Source organism: Rhipicephalus microplus, chromosome 3, assembly GCF_043290135.1.
Source record: "Rhipicephalus microplus isolate Deutch F79 chromosome 3, USDA_Rmic, whole genome shotgun sequence".
In the NCBI taxonomy this organism is placed as follows: domain Eukaryota; kingdom Metazoa; phylum Arthropoda; class Arachnida; order Ixodida; family Ixodidae; genus Rhipicephalus; species Rhipicephalus microplus.
This window is the reverse complement of record NC_134702.1, coordinates 32447101-32472059: the sequence shown is the minus strand read 5'-3', so window position 1 is coordinate 32472059 and position 24959 is coordinate 32447101.

The window sequence follows — 24959 nt, the reverse complement described above, 5'->3', positions numbered from 1 at the left end:
CTGGGGTGGGGGCGGTCACGTTAAGTAACACCAAAGGTGGGGGCGTGGTCATAACCTTTTGTTTTACTAGCAGGAGGGTCCCTTCATAATATAAACACTATTAATGTGTACTCGCAGTGGCTTGAGCGATTTTTCCTAATTGGCTATAGGAGGTGAACTACAAGCACTATCAGTGAGCGGGGGGGGGGGGCTGACATAGCCTTTAGGGAAGGGGGGGGGGGGGCTATCATCTTTAGATCAGAAAACTAAGGAGCAGAAAATGAAGAAGATGAAGAGGGGCGTGATGATTCAAGATGATGATCATTTCTGTTCACGTGCCAGGAAACAATGCTCAGCTGAAGCAGCTGTCCTTGTTAAAAATTAATAAGTAAAGCAAGATAGACATTCATAGAAAATGGAGTAAAGAAAAAGAAAGTAGGGAACATGACGTCATGCCGTCAGCCTTGACGAGACAAGCCATTTTCAAGCCAGCAGCGTTGGCCCAGCACGTGACCTTTTGTGTCAAATAACACCAGCAACAAGACTTGCCGAGACTTCAGAGTATTGCGCCCCGCAGCTTTTAATCAAGACGCGTTTGTTCGGTGCAGACCGGCCGGCTCACTAGCTTGAAAAACGGAATACTACCGAGAGACTAAAGCTTATCGCATGTTGGGTCCACATGGTGGGATTCACTCACGTCACGTAAAGCTCCCTCCTTTTTGTTTTTAAATGCGAAGCATTCGTTAGCGAACTTCGGTGACTTTGTCTATCTATCTATCTATCTATCTATCTATCTATCTATCTATCTATCTATCTATCTATCTATCTATCTATCTATCTATCTATCTATCTATCTATCTATCTATCTATCTATCTATCTATCTATCTATCTATCTATCTATCTATCTATCTATCTATCTATCTATCTATCTATCCGCCTACAATGTTTAGCTCTCCTGGCCGTTTGGATAATGGTATCAATACCAAACTTGGTATGGCATAACATGACTATATGACGAGAATGTTTGACTAGTCATAACATGAAAATCATGACATGTATGTCATGAATGCCATGATTTACATTTCATGGTCTTGCTGCTCTTGCTGTGGTTTCGTTCACATAACATGTTGCAAAACTGGTATGGTATGACATGATTGCATAGCGAACACAAGCGACAGACCCTAACATGAAAATTACGGCATGCGTGTCATGTAACAACATGACTACATGCCACGCTCATTATGCGCTCTCGGACATTCTGCTAGCGTCACATATACCAAATTTGGTATTACGGTACGTGAATGGATGACAAAGGTATCTGACACATCCAAACTTGATAATCATGACATGCGTGTCATGTAACAACATGACTACATGTCATACTCATGATCCGCTCGCGGCCCCTTCGCTAGCTTCACATATGTCAAACTTGGTATTACGTGACGTCACTGGATGACGAAGGAATGTGACTGGTGCAAACATGATCATCATGAGATGCGTGTCGTGTGAGAACAGGGCTACATGCCACAGTCAAGGTGCCCATACATTTCGCCGTGACGCGATGCACATGCTCACCGGCGTTCGTTTCGTCGCGTCACGCCGGCGTTGCCACGCCAGGCGCCGGTCCTGCCATATACTCGCAGACGCGCGCTGCGTTGCGAGTGTATGGCAGGAAAAGAGGCAGACACAGTGCTGTCATGGTGAAGCATTGGCGCCAAATGCAGCATGTCGCATTTTGCGCCGGTTGCCGTCGGGCCGCGCCGACGGACGCTGGTCACGCCAGTCGCGCTTGGCGTCAGACTATAGAGTGCTCGCGTTTTGCTAACGTAGCGTCACTGTCAACGTTACGTTGGAGTGTATTGGGCCCTTCATAATGCACTCGAGGCTCTTTCGCTAGCTCCACATATACCAAATTTGGTGGTACGTGACGTTGATGGATTACGAAGGTCTATGACTGGTGCAAACATGATAATCATCAGACGCGTGTCATGTAAGGACATCACAACATATCATGCTCATAGCGTGCTCGCGGTCGCTTCGCTAGTTCCGCATATACTATATTTGGCATCACGTGACGTGAATAGATGACGAAGGAAAAGGACATATCCAAACATGATAATCATGACACGGAAGTCGTGTACGGCATAATTTACCTCCAGCTATTAACGTTGTGGTGATGTGAAAGTGGCATGTCAACCTTCCTCATTCGTGCTTCGCATATCATTGATTCTCACTGTACGTGGGAACTGCTCATTTTTCTTCCTCTGCGATATAGAAACCCAGCGCAAACTCATAATCTATACCTTTCAAATCACGGCACAACACTCACCAATGCAAGCTGTAAAGCCACTCATAGAATTGTTGTTCTCATGACTGCAATTACGAATTTGGCAGCGTGAACCTTATGCAGACACTTGGCTTCATAGGTCTTGATGAGCTTTGTTGCCTACTTGCGAAGCGAAAAAGAAAAAAAATAATCTCTCGATGGCATTTTGTAATGATAATTTTATTTTATCTTCAAAAAAATGCGGTTTACATCAGCGGCTGACGCAAAGCCACGCCCCTAATGTTACCGTGATCCATTGTTTTTTTTTCCTCGAGAATTGTAATGCATGGAATACGCATACGAACTACGTCACGCCTTGCTGGCGTGGAGAAACTGTGCAAGAGATAGATAGATATGTGGGGTTTAACGTCCCAAAACCACTATATGATTATGAGAGACGCCGTAGTGGAGGGCTCCGGAAATTTAGACCACCTGGGGTTCTTTAACGTGCACCCAAATCTGAGCACACGGGCCTACAACATTTCCGCCTCCATCGGAAATGCAGCCGCCGCAGCCGGGATTCGAACCCGCGCCCTGCGGGTCAGCAGCCGAGTACCTTAGCCACTAGACCACCGCGGCGGGGCACTGTGCAAGAGGCAACGTGCTTTCTAGCCATGCTAGAATATAACAGCTGTTTGACGTTTTAATATGACAGGTTCGTCGCGCGATGATATTTGCTTGATTGACTGTGAGTTAGATTTTATAACACGACACGCATAAGTTGGCGCGAACCACCTGCGCCATTCTTGCTATGAAGTTGGCCCACCGCAAATATATTTTGATTTCTTGAGCGGTGCTTGTCCCTTCTTCATTGGTTCCTTATTGATGAGGTTTGACATAGGGGAAATTATGGGGATGTTAATGAAAGAGGTGCAACATCATCGTAGGAAAAGTTTATTCAATTATTTATTTATTTATTTATTTATTTATTTATTTATTTATTTATTTATTAGTTTATTTATTACATAAAGGTAGCAATTTTTTTGGCGAGACGGTATTCGAAATCGGGTACCCACAGTTGGAAAGAGAGCGTCGTGATCACTCCACTACGGAGAAACGCTAGCAGAACAAGTGTTTGCGGAGACCATTTGATTGCAGTGCTGTGGGCGACAGAATGAAGAGAAAGTCACAGTTTCGCCAAAGAGCGAAGTGATGAATGCGATAGCAACATATTCGAAGCTTTTACGAAGCAAGGCTAGCATTTTTAGGAGCAATAATAATTGTAGTAGACATGTGCTTGCTAAGTAACCAAGTTTCTTGCGGCGCGGCCGCAGTAGATGACCACAACGAGGCTCGTGCGCAGTGACGGCGTCTACATACGAAGTGACGCTGGCAGTCAAATCATTTAGCTCCAATCTCATGCAACTCTACGAAACGCTGGTCCAAGAGTACACGACCGCTCAAGGTGGACTTTTGGCATCGTTTTTTCGTGTTGAGAGCGCAGCCCGTAGAAGCTCCCGCCTGTTGTGGGAGCGCAAGGCGCGCGCTGATTGTTGCCGTAATAGCACGGCAACCATACGCCTCCCCACCCTCCCCTCCCAGCTTGTTCACTGGCGAGATAAGCGCGCGTGCAGACGAGCCCGGCCGGAAAGGCGATGCTAGCTCCGCAGAAAGAGGAGGCATTGCATCCTTCTCCGTATATATATATATATATATATATATATATATATACCGAGAAGGATGGCGGCGGCGATGGCAAAGCCAGCCGGAACTGTCCATATAATCGTTATCGCAATAAAAGAATTCAAAGAAACACAGAAAAATACAGAAAACAGGAGATAAAACTAACGACAAACAGAAAAAAATGGGCAATAGAATGAAAGCATAGCATATTCATGTATAGTATAGTAAGAGATAGAAGTTACGAAGAGGATGAGCGGTATGAATGTGAGGAGAAGGGAAAAATTGCACAGCCTTCCGCTAAAAGGAGCCATATATATATATATATATATATATATATATATATATATATATATATATATATGGTGATTATGACGTAACAGAAATGGATTCTAGCCACTGTAACAATGGTGAAGACGACCTTTATTAGGCACCGAAGACACAATGAAGCGACCACACCTGAGGCAAAGAACACAGGCAAGCCAAGTGCCCAAACCACATGGAGATGACGACCACTCATGATGATGAATATGTGTGAATAAAGTAGATGTGCCTAGTGCCAAGTCAATGCCCATATATATATATATATATATATATATATATATATATATATATATATATTGTAGTGGAGCATACGCACCAACGCGTATGCGCCTTCGGAAGACAACGAGAAGCCCGTGCTCTGATTGCGCGAGAACCTGTGCTGCCTTTGTCAGACTTGCTGTTCGCCCATTTTCCGTCGCGACCTCGTTGCGACTCCTCTGTTCTAATAAACATCATCGCATTTGGTGGAGGCTGCTGAGATCCCCAAGCAGACCTGGAGCTCCGCTCTCGCAAGTTGGCCGAAAGACTACCGTACAACATGACTGACGCAGTCGCCAACCAGCCCATCCCAGCACAGCCAGCACCATCGGCTGCCCCGTCGACCTGCCCCGGTGCTACCCGTCAGCGGGACCCACCAATCTTCAGCGGCAGTGGTGAGCAAGACGTCGAAGACTGGCTCTCCTTGTACGAACGCGTGAGTGCCAGTAACAAATGGGACAACGACTCCAAGCTTGCCTATGTCATCTTTTACTTGGCTGACGTCGCCAAGCTATGGTTCACCAACCGCGAAACCGCCATCGCCAGCTGGTCCACCTTCAAGACCCTCGTGACCGAAGCGTTCGGCCGACCAGAGGTCCGCAAGCTCCGCGCTGACCAGCGTCTGCGCCACCGAGCCCAGCAACCTGGTGAGACCTTTACTAGCTATATTGAGGATGTGCTCGACCTCTGCAGGCGTGTTAACTCATCCATGCCTGAAGAAGAGAAAATTCGACATATTCTCAAAGGCATCGAGGATGGCGCATTCCAGATGTTGCTGGCGAAGAGCCCGACCACGGTGGCGGTCCTCGTAAGCCTGTGCCAGAGCTTCGATGAATTGCGTCGTCAGCGTTCCATCGCCCGACAGAGTGTTCCATCACCAGATTCGATCTCGGCCGTCGCACTCGCCAATGGCAACGTTCACCAAGGAACTCTGTCGAACCAGATTAAAGACTTCATCAGGGAGGAAGTCGCCCGACAGCTTTCCCTGCTGCCGCATAGTGACGCGCCCACGACAAGCCTTCCTTCGAATATGCAGCAGGCCATACGCACTGAAATTTGCAATGCACTCCCTACAGTTCCGGCCTCTTACCCGTGCACTTCGGTGCCATCTGATCTCTCAACTGCTGGCTACGCACCAACTGCGCCGCCTTCACCTCTCAGCTACGCAGCTGTGGTCGCGCGGCCCCCACCGCATCCAGTCGCCTTATCGGCTCCACCTCCTCCGGCCTCGCCTCCAGTCTACAGGCCCCCACCTCGCTTTTTCCGTCCATCTAATGAGTGGCGCACCCGAGACAATCGTCCCATCTGCTTCGCGTGTGGCATCGCTGGCCACATTGCACGCTTCTGCCGCCACCGTCCCACGCCTGCGCACGCATACTTCGGAGCTCCTACCTACGCACCGCAGCAGACCACCACGTCTGCATATGAACAGAGGCACTCCGACTCGGATCGCCACCCATCGACTGCTCGTTTCCCATCACCTCGTCGCCGATCGCCATCGCCTATGCGTCGTCGACCACCTCTCGAGGAGGGAAACTAATCAGTGCAGTTCCGGAGGCAAGAACTGCAACTTGTGCGCAATTCCCAAGGCCTCCATTTTCGCCGCAAAATGTTGTTGATGTCAATGTTGAGGGAGTCGCCACATTAGCGTTAATTGATACCGGGGCCGCCGTTTCTGTGATGAACGCAAACTTTTGTAGGAAACTGAAGAAAGTGACCACATCTCTCAGTGGCTTGGTGCTGTCCACGGCTAGCGCGCAACGCATTCATCCCTCGGCTGTGTGTACGGCGCGCGTCGTCATCCGAGACGTTTTGTACGTCGTACAGTTTTTTGTTCTACCATCTTGCTCTCATGACCTTATCCTGGGTTGGGATTTCTTATCACGTCATGAAGCTGTCATCGATTGTTCCCGTGCCGAAGTGTCCCTTGTGCCAACATGTGAATTTCCACCACCCGACCGCTCTCCTCTGCTCTGCAAAGTCATCGCTGATGACGACATCACCTTGCCTCCTGAAGCTTCGGTCCCTATTAGCCTTTCATGTCTGGCGCAACCTGACGGCATGGTGGTGTTTACGCCATCTCCGGTTTTTACTGAACGCAAGGGCATCGTTCTCCCATTTGCTGTTCTTACAATTGCGTCTGGTTTAACCGTAATGCTGGTCACCAACCACTGCAACTACCCCATTGGCTTACTTCGTGGTGAAACGTTAGGATATGTGCAACCTGTCGACCATATCGATGATATTATTCTTCCCGACGAAACGCCATGTCACATTGCTGCAATCACTCATGCGTCTGAGCCATCAAGTTCGTCAGCCTTCGACAATGCTATTGACGCAGACCTTCCCCTCTCGCATCGCCGCCAACTTGTTGCTCTCCTTAACAAGTTTCGTTCTTTTTTCGACTTTCAAGAACCTGCTTTGGGCCGCACCACGACTATCGCTCATACTATTGACACCGGATCACATTCGCCTCTGCGACAGCGTCCTTACCGCGTTTCCGCCGAAGAGCGCCGCGTCATTACGGAGCAAGTAGATGACATGCTTAAACGTGGAGTCATACAGCCTTCTCAAAGCGCTTGGTCATCACCTGTGGTTCTGGTCAAGAAAAAAGATGGCACCGTACGATTTTGCGTGGACTATCGCCGCTTAAACAATATTACGAAAAAAGATGTCTACCCGCTACCACGAATAGACGATGCTCTTGACTGTTTACAAGGCGCCGAGTACTTTACATCTTTGGATCTGCGTTGTGGGTATTGGCAGGTGCCAATGGCTGAATGTGATCGCCCTAAAACAGCCTTTGTAACGCCGGATGGCCTATATGAGTTCAAAGTCATGCCATTTGGGCTCTGCAACGCGCCTGCCACATTTGAGCGCATGATCGACACCATCTTGCGTGCCCACAAGTGGAAAACCTGCTTATGTTACCTGGACGACATCGTAGTCTTTTCATCTGATTTCCCAACACATCTTGCTCGCCTCCACGAGATTCTGACGTGTCTAACTTCTGCAGGCCTACAACTTAACTCCAAGAAGTGCCACTTCGCAGCACGAAAACTAACCATCTTGGGACATGTCATCACCAGAGACGGTGTTCTTCCGGATCCCGATAAGCTTCGAGCTGTCGCTGACTTTCCGTTGCCCACATCTCTGAAAGCCCTAAGAAGTTTCATCGGTCTCTGCTCCTACTTTCGTCGCTTCGTGCGCAACTTCGCGTCCATCATCGCACATCTCACGAGTCTGCTTTCCAACAGCAAAGGCATATCTGCATGGTCACCTGCATGTGACGACGCATTTCGCCAGCTCCGCCGCCTGCTGACCTCACCACCTATTCTTCGTCACTTCGACCCTGCTGCGGCCACAGAAATTCACACCGATGCAAGTGGCATCGGTCTTGGTGCAGTTTTGGCACAACGGAAAGGCACCCAAGCTGAATACGTAGTCGCCTATGCAAGTCGCGCTCTCAAGAAGGCTGAATTGAATTACTCCGTGACAGAGAAGGAGTGTTTGGCCATAATCTGGGCGTTGACGAAGTTTCGCCCGTACCTTTACGGCCGTCCTTTCGACGTGGTCACAGACCACCACGCTCTATGTTGGCTGTCCACCTTGAAAGACCCGTCCGGACGCCTGGGGCGTTGGGCACTTCGATTGCAAGAATACGACATCCGTGTCGTATATCGTTCCGGTCGCAAGCATGCGGATGCCGATGCACTTTCGCGATCGCCATTAACACCAGATGTGGCTTCTCTGTCTCCCCCTTTTACCACCTTGTCACCGCTCGACACGACTGACATGCTTTCGGAGCAGCGTAAAGACCCACACCTTGCCTTGTTAGTCGACTACCTTACCGATCCGTCTGCTGTCCCTTCCACGAGAGCGCTACGCCGGCAAGCAGTCCACTTTTCCTTACGAGACAACATTCTGTACCGCCGTAACTACATGCCTGGTGGTCGGAAGTGGCTCCTTGCTGTCCCAACTCATATGCGCTCTGACATCTGCATGAATTTCCATGCAGATCCCCAAAGTGCTCACGCAGGTGTCCTGAAAACCTACGAAAGGCTGCGCCAGCGCTATTACTGGCGAGGAATGTATCGCTTTGTGCAGAAATACGTTCAGTCTTGCACCACTTGCCAACAGAACAAGACACCTCCGCGGCACCTTACTGGCATGTTACAGCCGCTCCCGTGCCCGGCTCGCCCATTCGACCGCGTGGGTATAGACCTCTATGGCCCCCTCCCATATAGTATCTCTGGAAACCGGTGGATTATTGTCGGAGTCGATCATCTGACACGCTACGCTGAGACTGCAGCTCTACCGGCAGCGACCGCCCACGAAGTTGCACTCTTCATTCTCCGCAGCTTCATTCTACGCCATGGTGCTCCGCGGGAATTACTCAGTGATAGGGGTCGAGTGTTCCTATCGGAGGTCATCCAAGCTATCCTCGCTGAATGCAACATTATCCACCGGAAATCTACCGCATACCATCCACAGACAAATGGTCTTACTGAGCGGTTCAACCGCACACTTGGCGACATGCTGAGGATGTACACCTCCTCCGACCACACTAACTGGGACGCTGTATTGCCCTTTGTTACCTTCGCTTATAACACCGCGACGCAAGCGACTACCGGTTTTTCCCCGTTCTTTCTATTGTACGGCCGCGAACCTTCCCACCCACTCGACACTATACTACCGTATCGCCCTGATGCATCTGAGTGCTCCCCGCTTTCGGAAGTCACCAGATACGCTGAAGACTGCCGTCAGTTGGCTCGGTCTCTGACAAGTGAGGCTCAAGGCCTACAAAAGACTCGACACGACGACGCTCACCGCATAGCTCCTACATTTCGTGCTGGCTCCCTTGTGTGGCTTTGGGTGCCCCCGCACGTTCCTGGCCTGTCTTCTAAACTTCTGGCCCGGTACCATGGTCCCTACCGTGTCATTGACGCGACCTCCCCGGTGAATTACGTCATCGAGCCATTAACACAATCACCAGATTTGCGCCGTCGAGGACGCGAGACCGTACACGTCGACCGTCTCAAGCCCTACTACGACCCCCTCATTGTGCCTACTCCCTGAGTCGCCAGGATGGCTACCCTTCACCCCGGGGGTATTGTAGTGGAGCATACGCACCAACGCGTATGCGCCTTCGGAAGACAACGAGAAGCCCGTGCTCTGATTGCGCGAGAACCTGTGCTGCCTTTGTCAGACTTGCTGTTCGCCCATTTTCCGTCGCGACCTCGTTGCGACTCCTCTGTTCTAATAAACATCATCGCAATATATATATATATATATATATATATATATATATATATATATATATATATATATATATATATATATATATATATATATATATATATATATATATATATATATATATATATGTGTGTGTGTGTGTGTGTGTGTGTGTGTGTGTGTGTGTGTGTGTGTGTGTGTGTGTGTGTGTGTGTGTGTGTGTGTGTGGCCAATAAATGGTACTGCTTGTGCAGCACGAGCAGTCGTTTTTTTCTTTAGTCGAGTAACCTGCGTTCGCTTGTGAAGCGAGAGATGGGGGTTGCATAGGAGGGGAGAGAGAAGATGGGGAGGGCACGTCTTGTGCAATGAAAGTGTAAACGCCGCTGGTAGGGATGCCTAGAGGAGAGAGAGGGGGGAGCGGTCGTAGATTAGCAGACGCTGCGCTGTGCTCCCTACTGGGCTGCAGTAATTAGGCGCCTTCTTCGAAACACTACCACCAGCACCACCTGTGTCAGTGTTGCGAGGTGAGAGAGGGGGAACGTAGGGGAGGAGGAAGTGCGCACGTGCAATGGGCGTGTAAGCGTCGCAGGGAGGGAAGTGTAGAGGAGAGAGAGGGGAACGAGCGTTCGATAGCAGACGCTGCCCGCGTGTGAGTTTCGAGGCGAGAGAGGGGAATGTTGGAGAGGACAGAGAGGGGGAGAAGACGCGCATGCGCAGTAACGGTGGTCACGCCGCATACCTGATTGAGCTCGACCCGAAGAGCATACCTCATTGAGCTCGACTCGAAGAAGGAAGGAAGGAAACTAGGAGGAAAAGAATGGCAGGGAGGTTAACCAGCCCATAGGCCGCCGGTTTGCTACCCTGCGCATGGGAGGGGGATGGGGTAGATGAAAGATAGAGAGCAGAGAGCTCGACTCGAAGAAGCTTCGCATTTAAATAAGGAGGGCAAAGCCAACAGCTTCGCTTTTTCCAGTCCTGGCATCATTAGTGCGAAGGTAACCCAATTTTCTTCGAGTCAGCTAGCGCGGGTTGTCTTTTTTAAAGCTCCCTTGAGTATCTTAGAACTTTGCTAAAACACGCGCATGCGCACTTGTTCATGCGCACATACAGAGACAGGCTCATGTCATAATTACCTCAGATACTTAAGAATAACGTTTGAACGCTACTAATGAACACCTTCCGTGTGAACGTTGTGCTTTCCTTCTCCTTGGACGAATTTCTTCATGATCTAGCCGAGTTTTTGATTAAGGGGTTGCCACACTTTCGTGGTACTTACCAGGGTCGTCCACTATAGATGGAAACAACTTTATCGTACTGCGCTATATGCTGCACAATACCATGCTCGCAGCGTCGCCATTATGTGTAGAGGACAGCCAGTTGCACATCTGACTTTCTTTCTTTCTTTCTTTCTTTCTTTCTTTCTTTCTTTCTTTCTTTCTTTCTTTCTTTCTTTCTTTCTTTCTTTCTTTCTTTCTTTCTTTCTTTCTTTCTTTCTTTCTTTCTTGCTTTCTTTCTTTCTTTCTTTCTTTCTTTCTGTGTCCTCTGTCCTTCATTCCACCTTTTCCTCTTTCTTCCTTTCTTCGTTCTCTTTTCTTTCAACTACTCTTATTTTTTTGTCATTCCTAACTTCTCTTTCCTTTTTTCTTTTGTCCCTGATGCCCTTATTTTCTTTTTTTTTTGTTTCTTGTTTCTCTTTTACAGAAGGCAAAATCGGCACCATGAACGATCAAGTGTTCGAGATGACACAAACATGGCTGTCTGGTTAAAAAAAAAAAGTGTTTGCACTCTTCCAGCAACGAACGTAAGTGATAACTAATTTGGACAAATCCAGAGTCCGATGAAGTACCTCTTCAGAGGTGAAAATCGGACGGTGCCATACCGTGTAAAAAACAAAAAAAGAAGAAACTCGAGCCCAAGGAACCATGGGTACTTCAACAACGTGCACGCCGCATTTCACCTTCGCAGCATCTCCCTCGCGTCGGCTGTGTGCCGTCAAAGCTTACGAGAGTGTGAGAGAAACACGGAGAGTGAGGGCGTGGGACAAGTGGGGAGGAGGTTGTGAAGGACCCGTCGTGGTCGTCTGGCTCAGGGAGATGTTGATCACAGGCATGCGGAAAAGGTGGCCGTGTTCTCGGAATCGAGTGTTTTCCGCGACACAAAAGGACGACGCGATATGCCGCTTCCGTAAACAACACGCCAGCGCCGCCGGTCTTAATTTCGGGAAGGTTTCATCGGGCGTGGGCAATCGTTGTTTAAAGGGAGGGACGGCAGGATTGCTTGCTCTCACTGTTCGTCCTTTGACTCTCTCTTTTCTGAGTCTGATCATATGCAGTAGTCTGCCTGCCTAGCGAAGTTAGAGGGTGGATAACGTGCCCTTCCTCTTCCTTGTTGACATGTCCATTGACGTAAGCGGCTGTGGCGTGCTCTTACGATGCCCGCCAGCAACGAATTTGTAGAGACCAGAACACGTTTTCGATGAGCGCATGAATTGAGCTGCATGTGCTTGGCAGCCGTCCGCTAGTTTTACTCGACGCGGGCAGTGGGTACGGTGTTCTTGCGACGAACCTTGTAGTTGACATTACGTAATACACACGGAAGCTGCCCCCTTGAACTGCAGAACGCATTTTTTCCCCCTGTATATCGCGACGCGAATCAATAGGCTTGTGTGTGGCTACCTTCTGTGTCGACTAAAGACAGTTCTTGGAGTCCTATGCATATGTGAACAACACCTGCAAATATTGACCACTCAACTGAAACTTTACTGAGTGTGTATACGTGCATGGTCGACGGAACCAGTGGAAAAAACTCTGCAGTAACAAGAACGTTGGGAAGAAGGACGGTGGGGCGGAGCATAGAGCTTTCTAAATATACACTAGAGGGAACTCTGGTGCTAGTGTCCATGGGAGCTGCAACGCATAGCGCTTCAGCGAGCATTGGAATTAGGGGTATGACATGGATTTGTCTAGTCTTCGTACTTTACGTTCATTCTGGCTCCACATTGCTTGAAGCTGCTTTGTCACGAACCAACAATCGGTAAGTATTCGGCAGTTACGCTTAACCACCCTAATCTTTTAGGCCTACCACTTCGAATCGGGTCACGAAGGGAAAAATCGTTTGTTCTTGACTGCGAAGCAAAACCAAAACGCAGCAATAAACGAAGCCACAAGTGCTGTTAGCTGCCCGCAAGCACGAAGGCTAGGCAAATCTATGTCATACCCATAATTCCCACGGTCTCTAAACGATAACAGCGCCAGTGTCCCGGCCCTCTAATTATTTTAGGAAACTCTATACGAAGGTGGACTCCACCAAAAAATGTTAAGGTGATTCTTAAATGAAAAGAAGGTAAAAGTGTGTCCCGTAACAGTCTCTCATGGGGAAGACACCTCTACAGTAGCTCACGGGGGATGGGGGTAAGGAGGGATTGAAAGGACAGTAATTAAATGTATAGAGATAGAGAGAGGAGCAGGAGCAGAGAGAGGCACAGGGACAGCCACATAAGGTGGCGGTCGCAAGGAGCTATTTGAGAGCCTAGCGTTCGTGCACCACCGAAAGGGCCTCCCCTTTCACGCCCTGCTGGAAGCAAGGTTTCGCCAAGACGGGTGTTTGTCTTCGTCGAGCAAACGGCTCTTGTCGAAATGCCGGCTCCCGCAAGACACATCCTTAGCACTAGAGGCCCACATATCTTTATGTGAACCTTGTTTGCATAGCGGGTGTGCGGGACCTAACACACCTTCAGTCAAAAGCCTATCAGTATCCGCTTACATTCTTGCATGTCAACAAGGTCGTAAAGATGAACAGATAAGTTATGCTGCCCGTTGCGTTACCCCAGGAATACCTCAAGCGGTGGATACAGTTCAGTGCCACCCGTGGCTGGTCATATCTTCCAGGGCTGCGTATACTCATTTAGGATCACATAATGGCAAACAATCCAACATGCGACTATTATATGCACAGCCAGACGATCGCCCGTCTCCTTGGTCCACGTTTCAGTGAGCCTAAAACGTATCTTTCAAAATGCTTTAGGCAGTCCTGATAGTTGTAATGCACCGAGTTTGTAAGTAACGCGCTGCTACAGCCGCTTAATAGAAGGAAGAACGAAAGACATTCGTATGCTCGCCGACACTATGGAGTGCGTTAGAATTGGTTGGTGTGGAAATTTATTAAAATTATTAACTAAAATTTACAAACTTACGAACTGTCGTTTCAGTGCAAACAGTTGCGACGAGCTGAAAACACGTATCTCCCACTGAGAAATGAAGCTGTGACTGTGGAGCTTCGAAAACTCCGAAAAGAAAGAATCGGGTCTTGTCCCTTTCTTTCTTGTCCCCTTCCCTAATCCCCCAGTGTAGGGTAGCCAACCGGATGTCTTTCTGGTTAATCTCCCTGCCTTCTCCCTTTTGTTGCTTCCTCCTGGCCACCTGGTTTACTTCAACCACGTGATTACTTACTTATCTCAACGTTCGTATTTTAGTCGTTGTAGCATAACCATTGTGTTCAAGTTGTTAGATTTGTTTAGCACCAGACGTTTTACATTCCATTCCCTTAAATGCAGCAAAAACAACTGGACAAATCTAGAACCAATATGTCATAGCATGTACTATCACTCGAGCTCAATTTGAACTTGACTGTGTGCATAATCACATATGTAGAATTTTTTCACCCACTGCTGACTAATATTTTAAAATAATTATCTCCTAATAAAAAGTGATTAAGAGCTCTGAATGTGCTCAGTGAGATTAGCACTCAGCCTAACTGAACCATCTCAAAAAGCGTGCTTTCTCGATGAAGCCATCCAATATCGCTGAAAAAAGGATATGTCGGTTTAAGCGATTAGTCATATGGAAATTATTCAGTGGTACAGAAGCATGCTCTCACACGGGCCACACAAGAGTCGTAACACGCTCACATGCATCTACATACAGATACACTTTAAAATGGCATGTACCACCACAAACCTGATGCTACTCTAGATACAAGAGTTTTTTTATTGTTTTAATAGCATATTTGACATTGCTTGACTGGGCCTTTTAAATTTACAGCTGAACCTCATTATAGGAGCCATGGTCCAGGCAGTGATCCTTGTCTTTTGTATGAGATGTCTCTTATGGGCAGAGTAACATGCATGCATTTTTTTTTATCCACGTGCATTTTACTGGAGACACACTCGTGTCGCTGATATCCATGTGAGCAACAGGCAGCGTTTGCTGAACTGCGACAGCGCGTGCAATCAGCGCCCGTTTTCGCTTCATTTCGACGATGATGCTGACACGGAGGTGCATATACTGACGCCAGTAACATTGGCCTCGGCGCAGTGCTCGTTCAGCGTCAAGATGACATCGAAATAGTGATAGCCTACGACAGCCGCTCTCTATCCCGTGCCGAGGCGAATGATTCCACTACGGAGAAAGAGTGCCTCGCAGTAGAGCGGGTAATCTCCTAGTTTCACCCAGTACCCAGCACCTCCACCAGTTTGTCAGGAGACTTCAGAAGTGCAGGGGTCTTTTAATTAGCCAAGGTGTATCCAGCTCTCGAAAAGCGCGTCTGTCGCGGCTGAATCTCGAGTGAACGCGTGCATGTGATCTTTTTAGGGTAAGAGCCGCTTTTGCTTTTAAGCAATTACATGCAGATGGCAATATTCTTACCAATTAATAAACAACGGGCTTCAAAAGGACGTGAAGTGAGCAATCTCGTCAGAAGTTCTTTAAACGCGTCGATGAAGCGATACCCCTTGCTTCAATTCATAAGCCTCACAGACAGTATCTGCGCAGTCGCAACCGGTTTAGTATCTGGTCATTTCTTTTAGTATCGCTTCTTTATTCCCGCGCTGAAAAGTATGCGAGATGAAGTAAAAGTAACTACTTGACATGAGATGGGCGACGGATGAGCGACAAGAGAGAAAAAACTGCTCCGTCTCAGATTCGCTCAAAAAAAAAAACAATCTACGGGAACGTGCAAAAATACATCGCGCGAAAGCTCTAACGGGTGCGTCTATATATTTTGCTGGCGCTCCCGCAGTCCGCCCTTGACTTGTTTTCGCGGGTTCGCCGCTTCTACGTAACTAAAGCCCCTTGATCTAAGAAAGTAAGGACACTTTCCTCCACACGCGCGTTTTCTCCTCGACTCTCCTCACCAGCCTTCGGCGTGCGCTGCACCCAGCGCCATTTTTCGCCGGGGCTCGATCCCACGGAGTGCCGCCTAACTCGATGGAGGCGTCCAATTTCAGTCCACTTCCGTGCCCCGGAAGTGCAGCGAATTACGGAAAATGGCGGCGAGAATACTGAAATAAACGTTTGTTAGAAGATTAGTTTCTTCCGAAAGCCGTTTTAATGTGACGTGCCACTTGAAAGTAGCTTCATGAAGAGTTCTGTTATGCAGATTTTTTTTTCTTCGAGTTGATAACATAATTTACGTCCGCATCAAATATAGTTTTGCTTGGGGCAACTGCTGCAGAAGTGAGAAGAAGCAGGTAGCAGCAACTACTCACTACTATCATGCTCGAGGTTCATGTCTCTGTCGAGGGGCCTACTTATGCTTTACGGCAGAGTGGTGGCAAAAATATGTTCCAACCGCATCGGGTTTCAGGCTTTTTTTCCCCAAATCGATGCAATATATGCGGCTGAAATTGGCCTTCGGTGAAATATATCAAGATCGTATAGAAAGCAGCTCATCATTCAGACGCAATGTATAATTTCGTTTTTACAAGATTACAAGTGACTAACACGCTGTGGTGCTAAAGATTTTTGGTGCATAACTTCTCTGAATTATTACGTAACAGTCATCACAGTAATTCACTGCTAAATCTTCGTGACCAAACTCATCGACGCTATAAGTTGTGCTCGTGTTACATCGATAGAAAATGGTCCCCAAAACAGCGCAGGAATGTGATTTTGAAGCACTGACTCCGCGAACAAGGATTTTAGGCCTCTGCCTCGAAGTGGGTATCACCAACAAGTAAGTACAATAAGGTGAACACCGCTTGCACGTCACCCAGATGCGTGAGAAAACCAAATAATAATCAGCTCCCAATCATGCGCATGTGACATATAAATGAAAGAAAAAAAGAAGTTGATGAACTGGAAAAAAGAAACGCAATTTCAGCCTGCAAGCACTACTTCATTGCAATATCACGGGCGTGCTTTTTACTAGTTTTAGATGCCTCATCACACACGAAATATGACCGTCGGCGCCATGCGTTGAAGGCGTCTCACTTCGTCGGCAGCAGGTGATGCAAAAAATTATCACGAGATGACGTCAACATAACATGGCATGACGACATCACATATCACAGAATCGGTGTTGTTATAATGATGTAACTTACGCCACGGGACAAAACGGCTCATTTTCGCTATCAGATTGATCGATATGTGGGGTTTAACGTCCCAAAACCACTTTTCGCTATCAGGAGGGTAATGTATATTCGACAGTTTTTTTTTGGCAGTGCTCGTTTTTTCTTTTCGTTTCTTTTCTAGCGCCTGATCACACTAACGTCATTATTTTATCTGTGAATACCCTCCCCGTTCTGTAAAAAAAGAATCTCTTTGGTGACCAAGCACTAAAAAAAAAACTATGCTTATCAGACAGAGAGAACATTCACAATGCATACAGCATTCGGTGATAATTTCGTACGAGCAATAAGAAAAGCGCCGTAACTCGCCAAGACGATGTTCTTTGACGGAACTAAGTTCATTCGGCCGATGTGGTGACGCGACTGCTACTTACAGAAAGCTATAGCGCTTACCTCGCATGCCGTAAAAAAACAAAAAGCGTAGTCATTTGTATTCTGATAAAACACTTTGCGGAGCGAGTCGGTGCATGTCTAAACATGCACAAATGTCGAGCGTTCTATCCGGTCTACTCGTTTCCTGTGCGTCGTCGTTATTATTTTTTTCTTTTGCACTCGACTGTTATGTTTGTATTCTGTTTGCAACAGTTACAGGCGCAAACACACGGCATAGCACCGGCAAACAGCGCAGAAAAAGCGCACGCAATGTTCGATACGGGAGCTACGCGCAAGCCCGTCGAAAAATAATGCTAACGAAAAAGAAATAAAAATATAATGGCACAGCGCGTGAGCTACGCGTCTCCACGGGCAACCGCGAAGGTGAACAATCATCGCGCAGAAATAGCGGCGGAAAATGGGAAGACTCGGAAGAGGCGAGAAGAGAGAGAAGTGGCGGCAAGTGCAATGGATGGCGGTATTTTACCAAGATCAAGGGTTTTTAGACGTAACGGATACGCGGCACCCCCTCGCGGCACGTTTCGTAGTCACCGTTCTACTTTACGCGACACCTTAACTCAACCATAGGCGGAGAAGATGAACGAAGAGGGTTCCGAGAAAAAAAGAAGAACAAGGAAAAGGGTGCAGCGTTTACGAGAACGTCTCCGCCGCTGCGAGCGACTTATCCGGACGGACGACAGTGCCGAGCTGCAAAAGTGCCCGTGGCACGTACCGTTGCAACACAGCGAGGCCGATGTCGGGTGGCTGTCTGTTTCTTTCAAGGTAACGAACGTTGAAGTTTGTGATACCCTCCCGTCAATGCCGCAGGACGAAAGCTGTAGGAAGCTGTAGCTCTGATTAAGGCGTCACAACACGCGATTTGCAGTCGGCGGACTTCGGCAACGTAGATACGTGGGTGATGTATCCATGGTGCTATGTAGGCCGACATATTAAGGGTATACTTTGTTCGAGTCCTACATGTACGATAACCACCAAATCAACGTGAAACACCTCTTTGGCTACACCGTTGTGAGCTGGAAAGTAAGTTGTACATAGCAAGATGTTTTACACCCAAAAGGGTGCAAAGAGAGTGGGCTTGTGGTTTGGGGCCCTCTGATCCCTTCGCACACCCTAATCACACACCTTAATCACGACTTCGTACTTTCTTTCAGTGGGCACTCACATCTTTAGCACCCTCAGATTTCCACCGAGGGACCCCCAACTCATCGCACACAAACACATAGCTGCGCCAATCAGATACAGGTATATCCGTAAACATCGATCGGAGTGTTGCTTTCAGTAAACAATCGGGGAAGAAATGCGTCTATCGCCCTCCTATTAAGCGGATTACCAGCTGTTAATGAGATAACAAAGAAAATTAGGTCACAAACATCGCCGCACTTTTCGAGCTTGGAATAGCATATAAACTGACGCGTGCACTCCCCATTAAGCAGAACTGCAGCGCGACGGATACGCGATTTGTTTCGCGCGCGAAAGTGCCGGAATTTCGAAGCGTGCTCGGCGTGTATACTCACCACACTCTGCCGCATTCCTCTCTGGTTCAAGTTCTAGAGGACCACTTATAAGTTGAGCCTCATCGCGACACATGCAACTGCAGCACGCTGATATCTTAGAGTCACAATTTGGTCGAGTCTTCGAAACAACGCACGAAATTGAAAGAAAAAGAAAAAAAAAGAAAGAGAAGAAGGAATGGATAAGAAAAAGAAGAAAGAAAGAAAGAAAGAAAGAAAGGAAGGAAGAAGGGAAGAAAGAAAGAAAGAAAGAAAGAAAGAAAGAAAGAAAGAAAGAAAGAAAGAAAGAAAGAAAGAAAGAAAGAAAGTGCAGCTATACGGCCTTTCGACGCCCGGCGAATACGCTGCAAGGTCATATCGATATCGATTTAGAAGACACGTGCGTCAATTCAAATGCATAGATGTGCAGCGAACGTGTTATTGCGACTTAAAGCGAAGAGGACAGTTATGGCGGCTTTTATACTCTTTCAGGGAAGTTTTGCGCATAAAAACACGCTTCATTCGATATTAGTGTCACATAGGAAGATAAGCTTCGTTGCAACCAGTGGGTACTTTAAAAGAAACGTAATCACCAGTGGCGTGCTAGACTGTGAATTTTCTACATTGTTTTCGTTTTGTTTATTGCCACTTGTTTTAAATTTTCTAATACATCGCTCTCCTTCCTCTTACAAAGCTACCAAACAGTTGTGTTTGCAGTCCCTTAATGGTATATTGATATAATCAAAGTAGCCGTAGACGAGGTTTTCAGAAAATCCCTTTCAATTTGCGTTCCACCTGGACACTGATAAACTGCGGTCAGTGAAAGCAACATAACCGCCACGGTAGTCATTAGTAGCTAGGGCACTCGGCTGCTGACCCGCAGGTCGCGGGATCGAATCCCGACCGTGGCGGCCGCATTTACGCTGGAGGCGAAAATGCTTGAGGCCCATGTGTTTATAGACTTAGGTGCTCGTTAAAAAGGTCCATGTGGTCGAAATTTACGGAGCCCTTCACTACGGCGTATCGCACAATCATATCGTGGTTTTGAGATTTTAAACCCCAACAATGGTAATAATCATGAAGGCAGCATGAAAACCTGGCCTATATTGCCATGCAGTATAGCCTCTGTGATCAGATAGTCTGCATTACGCCAAACTTACGAAGTCATCGTGAAATAATGAAGCAAGAAGATTCGTTGCTGAAATGGAGCGATTGCTTTATAGCCCGTGTGCTGAGATTTGGGTGCACGGTAAAGAATCTCAGGTGGTCAAAATTTCAGGAGCCCTCTACTACGGCGTCTCTCATAATCATATGGTGGTTTTGTGACGTTAAACCCCACATATCAATCAATTGATTGCTTTATAACATGCCCCTTCCCATCTATCCTACTCCCCAGTTACTCACAGTCTACCTATTCTTTCGCGCATGGCGCTATGAATTATCGACAAGTGCCTTACTGATCGAAGAAGCGTGAATCGCAGTGCAGATTAATTTATTAATAGCTGAGCTTCAACATCCCGATACCAAGATATTATTTATGAAAGACGCCGTAGTGGAGGCCTCTTGAAATTCCGACCATCTGGTGTGCTTTAACGTGCTTTGGCATTGCACAGTACACGGGCCTCTGCTATGCGACCACCACGGCCGGCATCGAACCCGCGACCTTCGGGTTAGCAGCCGAGTACCGTTATCGCTACGCCACCGCAGTGGACTGAATCGCATTACTTAACGTTCTAATAGGCTGTAGATGGTGTTCATACTATACTGTAATTACGCGCGAATATGAAAGACTAATGGATTGTCATTGGGCAAAAATAATGCTTCGGTGGGAGCGCAGGGAAAAAATGGCGGATATTTTATTTATTCAATACTGCAGACTCGAGGTCCAAGCAGGGTGGTAATACACATTCAAATAAAATAATTGCGAAACGAAACAATAAAGGGCGAAGAAGGTTGTTTGGTAGGTTAGTTCATTCATCACATGTATTAGTAAGACAGTTCCATTCACATATGGTTATTGGAAAGTACGAATACTTCAGTAGGTGTGTGCGAGCAAAATATGGGATCAAGGCCTTTGGGTGGTGGTGTCGGGTGGGCCGGCTACTAGGGGGTGTCAAATACGGGAATGGGTCTAGAGTTTGTTTTTTTTTTGTTCAAAAATTGATCAAGGAATTCTAATCTAGCTTTTTGTCTTCGCATCTGCAGTAAGGGAATGTTGTTGGCTAGCATTAAATCTGAGGGTGAGTCTAACTTGGAGTACTTATTGAATATAAATCTAACAGCTTTTCTTTGAATACGCTCAAGAGTATATATATTACGTTTTGTATAAGGATCTTATACTATGCTCGCGTACTCTAGTTTCGGCCGCACAAGGGCTGTGTAACAAAGTAATTTAACATTCGTGGGAGCACTTTGAAGTTTATGTTTAAGAAGACATAGTTTACGAAAGGCAGATGAACAAACATTATCAATATGAAGATTCAAAGATAAGTTGGAAGTGAGTGTCACACCAAGGTATTTGTAGGAATTTACTTGTTGCAGTGGTGAAGACCCTAATATGTATGTATACGATTGTGGATTCTTTTGACGAGTCATTGGAAGGCACATACATTTGTTCGCGTTGAGACACATTCCCCATTTGTTGCACCATTCATATATATTGCAAAGACTAGTGCTCAGATCGTTGAAATCGTTAGTGGAACGTATTTCTTTGAACAAAACACAGTCATCCGCAAACAATCTCATTTCCACACAGGGTGAATAACATCAACAATATCATTGATATGCAATAGAAAAAGCAAAGGGCCTAACACACTGCCCTGTGGTACGCCCGATGTGACCGGAAGACAGTTTGAATATTGGCCCCCTACATCAACGTACTGTTAACGATTATTTAAATACGCAGAAATCCAACAAATGAATATTTTGGGTATACCTATTGTTCTAAGTTTGGAAATGAGTTTACTATGGGAAACTTTATGGAAGGCTTTGTAGAAATCTAAGAAGAGCATGTCACTCCTACCGTGTCTATCGATGTTTAATGCAAGAGAGTGAAAGAGTGTGACGAGTTGAGTTACGGTGGATAATCCTTTCCGAAAACCATGTTGATACATGGTTAATGTAGAGCGTTCTTCAATATACTTGTTTGTACTAGTAGCTATGATGTGTTCAATAGTTTTACAACATTGTGAGGTTAGTGAGATTGGACGGTAATTTCCTGGTGCTAAGCGGTCCCCCTTTTTAAAGATGGGTACAACGCGGGCTGTCCTCCAGTCACTGGGCAGCTGGGAAGACAACAAAGGACGGCGATTACGCGCAATATCAAACATTGCGCGTAATCCTTCAACGTGTGTTTGCTAGCGGATACCACCATTGAAGCCTATCGGAAAAGGCTGCTTAATCGCCAGTATTGAGCGCACTACCGGGACTTGTCATGCTTGTTTTATTCAGCCCAGTGTGTCTGTCTGTCTGCGGTGGTCTTTTTTTGTTTCACTCGCCCAGGCACATATCTGTCTGCCACCGGTTCCGTATCGGCTTCAACCTCTGCTCGACTCTCAAATGCAATGACGTTATGAAGAGCAAGCTGCGCGGAAATCGGGGTTAGTGGTGGTGCGCATGCGTTACAATACTGCTGAGAAGCGATATCCGCGATCTGTCGCCAGATTTTTTTTCTCCCTTTTTTTGCACTCACAATGACATTACTAAGCTTTAATTACCTCACGCGAAGTTGTCCTCGAGCAAAACGCCGGTGTCGGCACGAAATCGTATGAAACGTCAGGTGACCCTGGCCGCCCAGTGCAACCTGATCGGGCTGTACTTATCGTGGGATTAGCCGGGTTAACATTTATCGCATTTTGCTGACCCACTAGAATTTTATTCACTCACTCACTCACTTAGATCACGTGGCACCTCGAGGCTCGAGACACGTTTACTTCGTCCTTAATTCACTTCCTACGAAGCGAAGTGGCACAAGCTGCGCGTTCGCTTCATCGCAAGCACGAAACGAGGCGCGTTAAGTGAAACCAACGTTATTATCTAAAAACGTTGAGTGAAACCAGAGAACATGTGAAACTGCTTTAGGGAGCCTTCATGTGAGCGCGTCTCCACGTTTTAGGGTGGTGACAACTTCGATTATGGTTGCTTACAACTGGCTAAATTATATTGAAGACAGCGTGGATTTCAACGAAAAGGGAATATATATATATATATATATATATATATATATATATATATATATATATATATATATAAATATATATATATATAGCAAGTTCTGAAAGCTGAAGGGGTTGTTTTCTGAAGTTAGCAGCCGTTTTGCGAAAATCAAAAAAACGTGTTCGTGACTCGAGTTTGTACAAAATACCGTTAAAACAGTTCGTTTCTACCACCTGATAGACGCACCGCATTGGCGGAGTGAGGATATTTAGGGAGTCTGTATTCGCGAGGGGGAGAACCTCGGGGTCACTGTGAACGGACTTCTATGTGTGCGCGGCATTTCTGGAGCAAATTCACCTTATCACTGCAGACACCTCAAATGCCTTCTAGTGCTAGTCTCGAGACAATGCTGCATTACATGACGGTACCCATAACGATAGGGAAGGTAGATCCAACAACCGGACAGCTCATGATGTTCTCTGTAAAACACCGCTAGCCTGTTTCTCATACCTTAAATATTGCTTCTGCTTGTAATATGGGGAAGACGAAGAAGTGTGTTTTGAATAGGAGCTGCTTCTGTTAACTCCGGCGTATTTCAGTTGTAATTTAAGTCTGTTGATCAGTTTCCGCTGCTCCCTTGAAGGGGATGGAAGTAGACCACCCCGGGCGCCTGCCAGCACCAGCGGCGTCAGCGGCGACCGCCTCCAGGAAGCGGATGGGACAAGCGATCGACAGCGACAGTGAAGATACTCATGCTTACTACCTCAGCAGTGAGGACTTCTCAGATGACGGTTTCCAACCTGTGCTGAGCCGCAAGGCGAATAGAAGGAACATGAGGACATCCTCATCCTCAACTACTCAAACTGTAAGTGAAGTGCCAAAATCGAACACTTATACCATCCTGTTTCTGCCTGCACTTCCTACCGTCAGCATGAAACGCCTTAACAGACAGTCTGTGTCGAGGTCTCTGGATACGCTCGTGCCAAATGAGATCACGGACATAAGAGTGAACGCCAGAAAGAATATACTGGCTGTGGACGTTTTGCACGCAAGTGCGTTGGGCGTTCTGCGCAGTGTAACTGACTTGGACGGCAACCAGGTGCGCTCTCATGTTCCCTTGGGATGTGATGTAGTAACCGGCGTGATCTACGACATTGATGTCGCTATTTCCAATAAGGACTTACAACTTCTTGTCAAGTCAACAACTGATACTCCAATTGTTGATGTCACCCGGCTAGGCAAGTCTCGATGTGTGAAGATTGCGTTTAAGAGCACATCACTCCCCTCTCATGTGAAGGTGGGGTACTTCAGACATTCTGTGCGGCCTTTCATTCCAAAGCCTCTCCAGTGCCGTAAATGCATGAAACTTGGACATGTGAGCAGCGTCTGCGAGAATTCGGTGGTATGCCACCGCTGCGCCGAGCACCATGAAGCGGATAAGTGCGTCGCAACTGTCAAGAAATGCTCTAATTGTAATGGATCCCATGAAGCCACATCGAAGGACTGCCCGCGGATTCAGAAGGAAATTGCCATCTTGAAGGAGATGGTGCGCGATCACTGATCTCATTGAGAAGCCGCAGCTAAAGTCAGAAGGCGTCGTTCACGTCGACGTCGGTCTTCGAGGACGCCCGCTACCTCCTCGACACGTTTGCGTGATCCCTCATCAGTACCACCTCCTTTGCCTCCCAGACCACATGCCGTGGGAAAGGCTGTAAAGGACAAAGCCAGTGAGCATACCCTAACTGCGACAGAGTGGCCTGCACTTCAAAGCGAAGCAGCATCAAGCGAACCGAAGGAGCTTCATGATGGCCAGTCCGCGCTCCCGGTTCG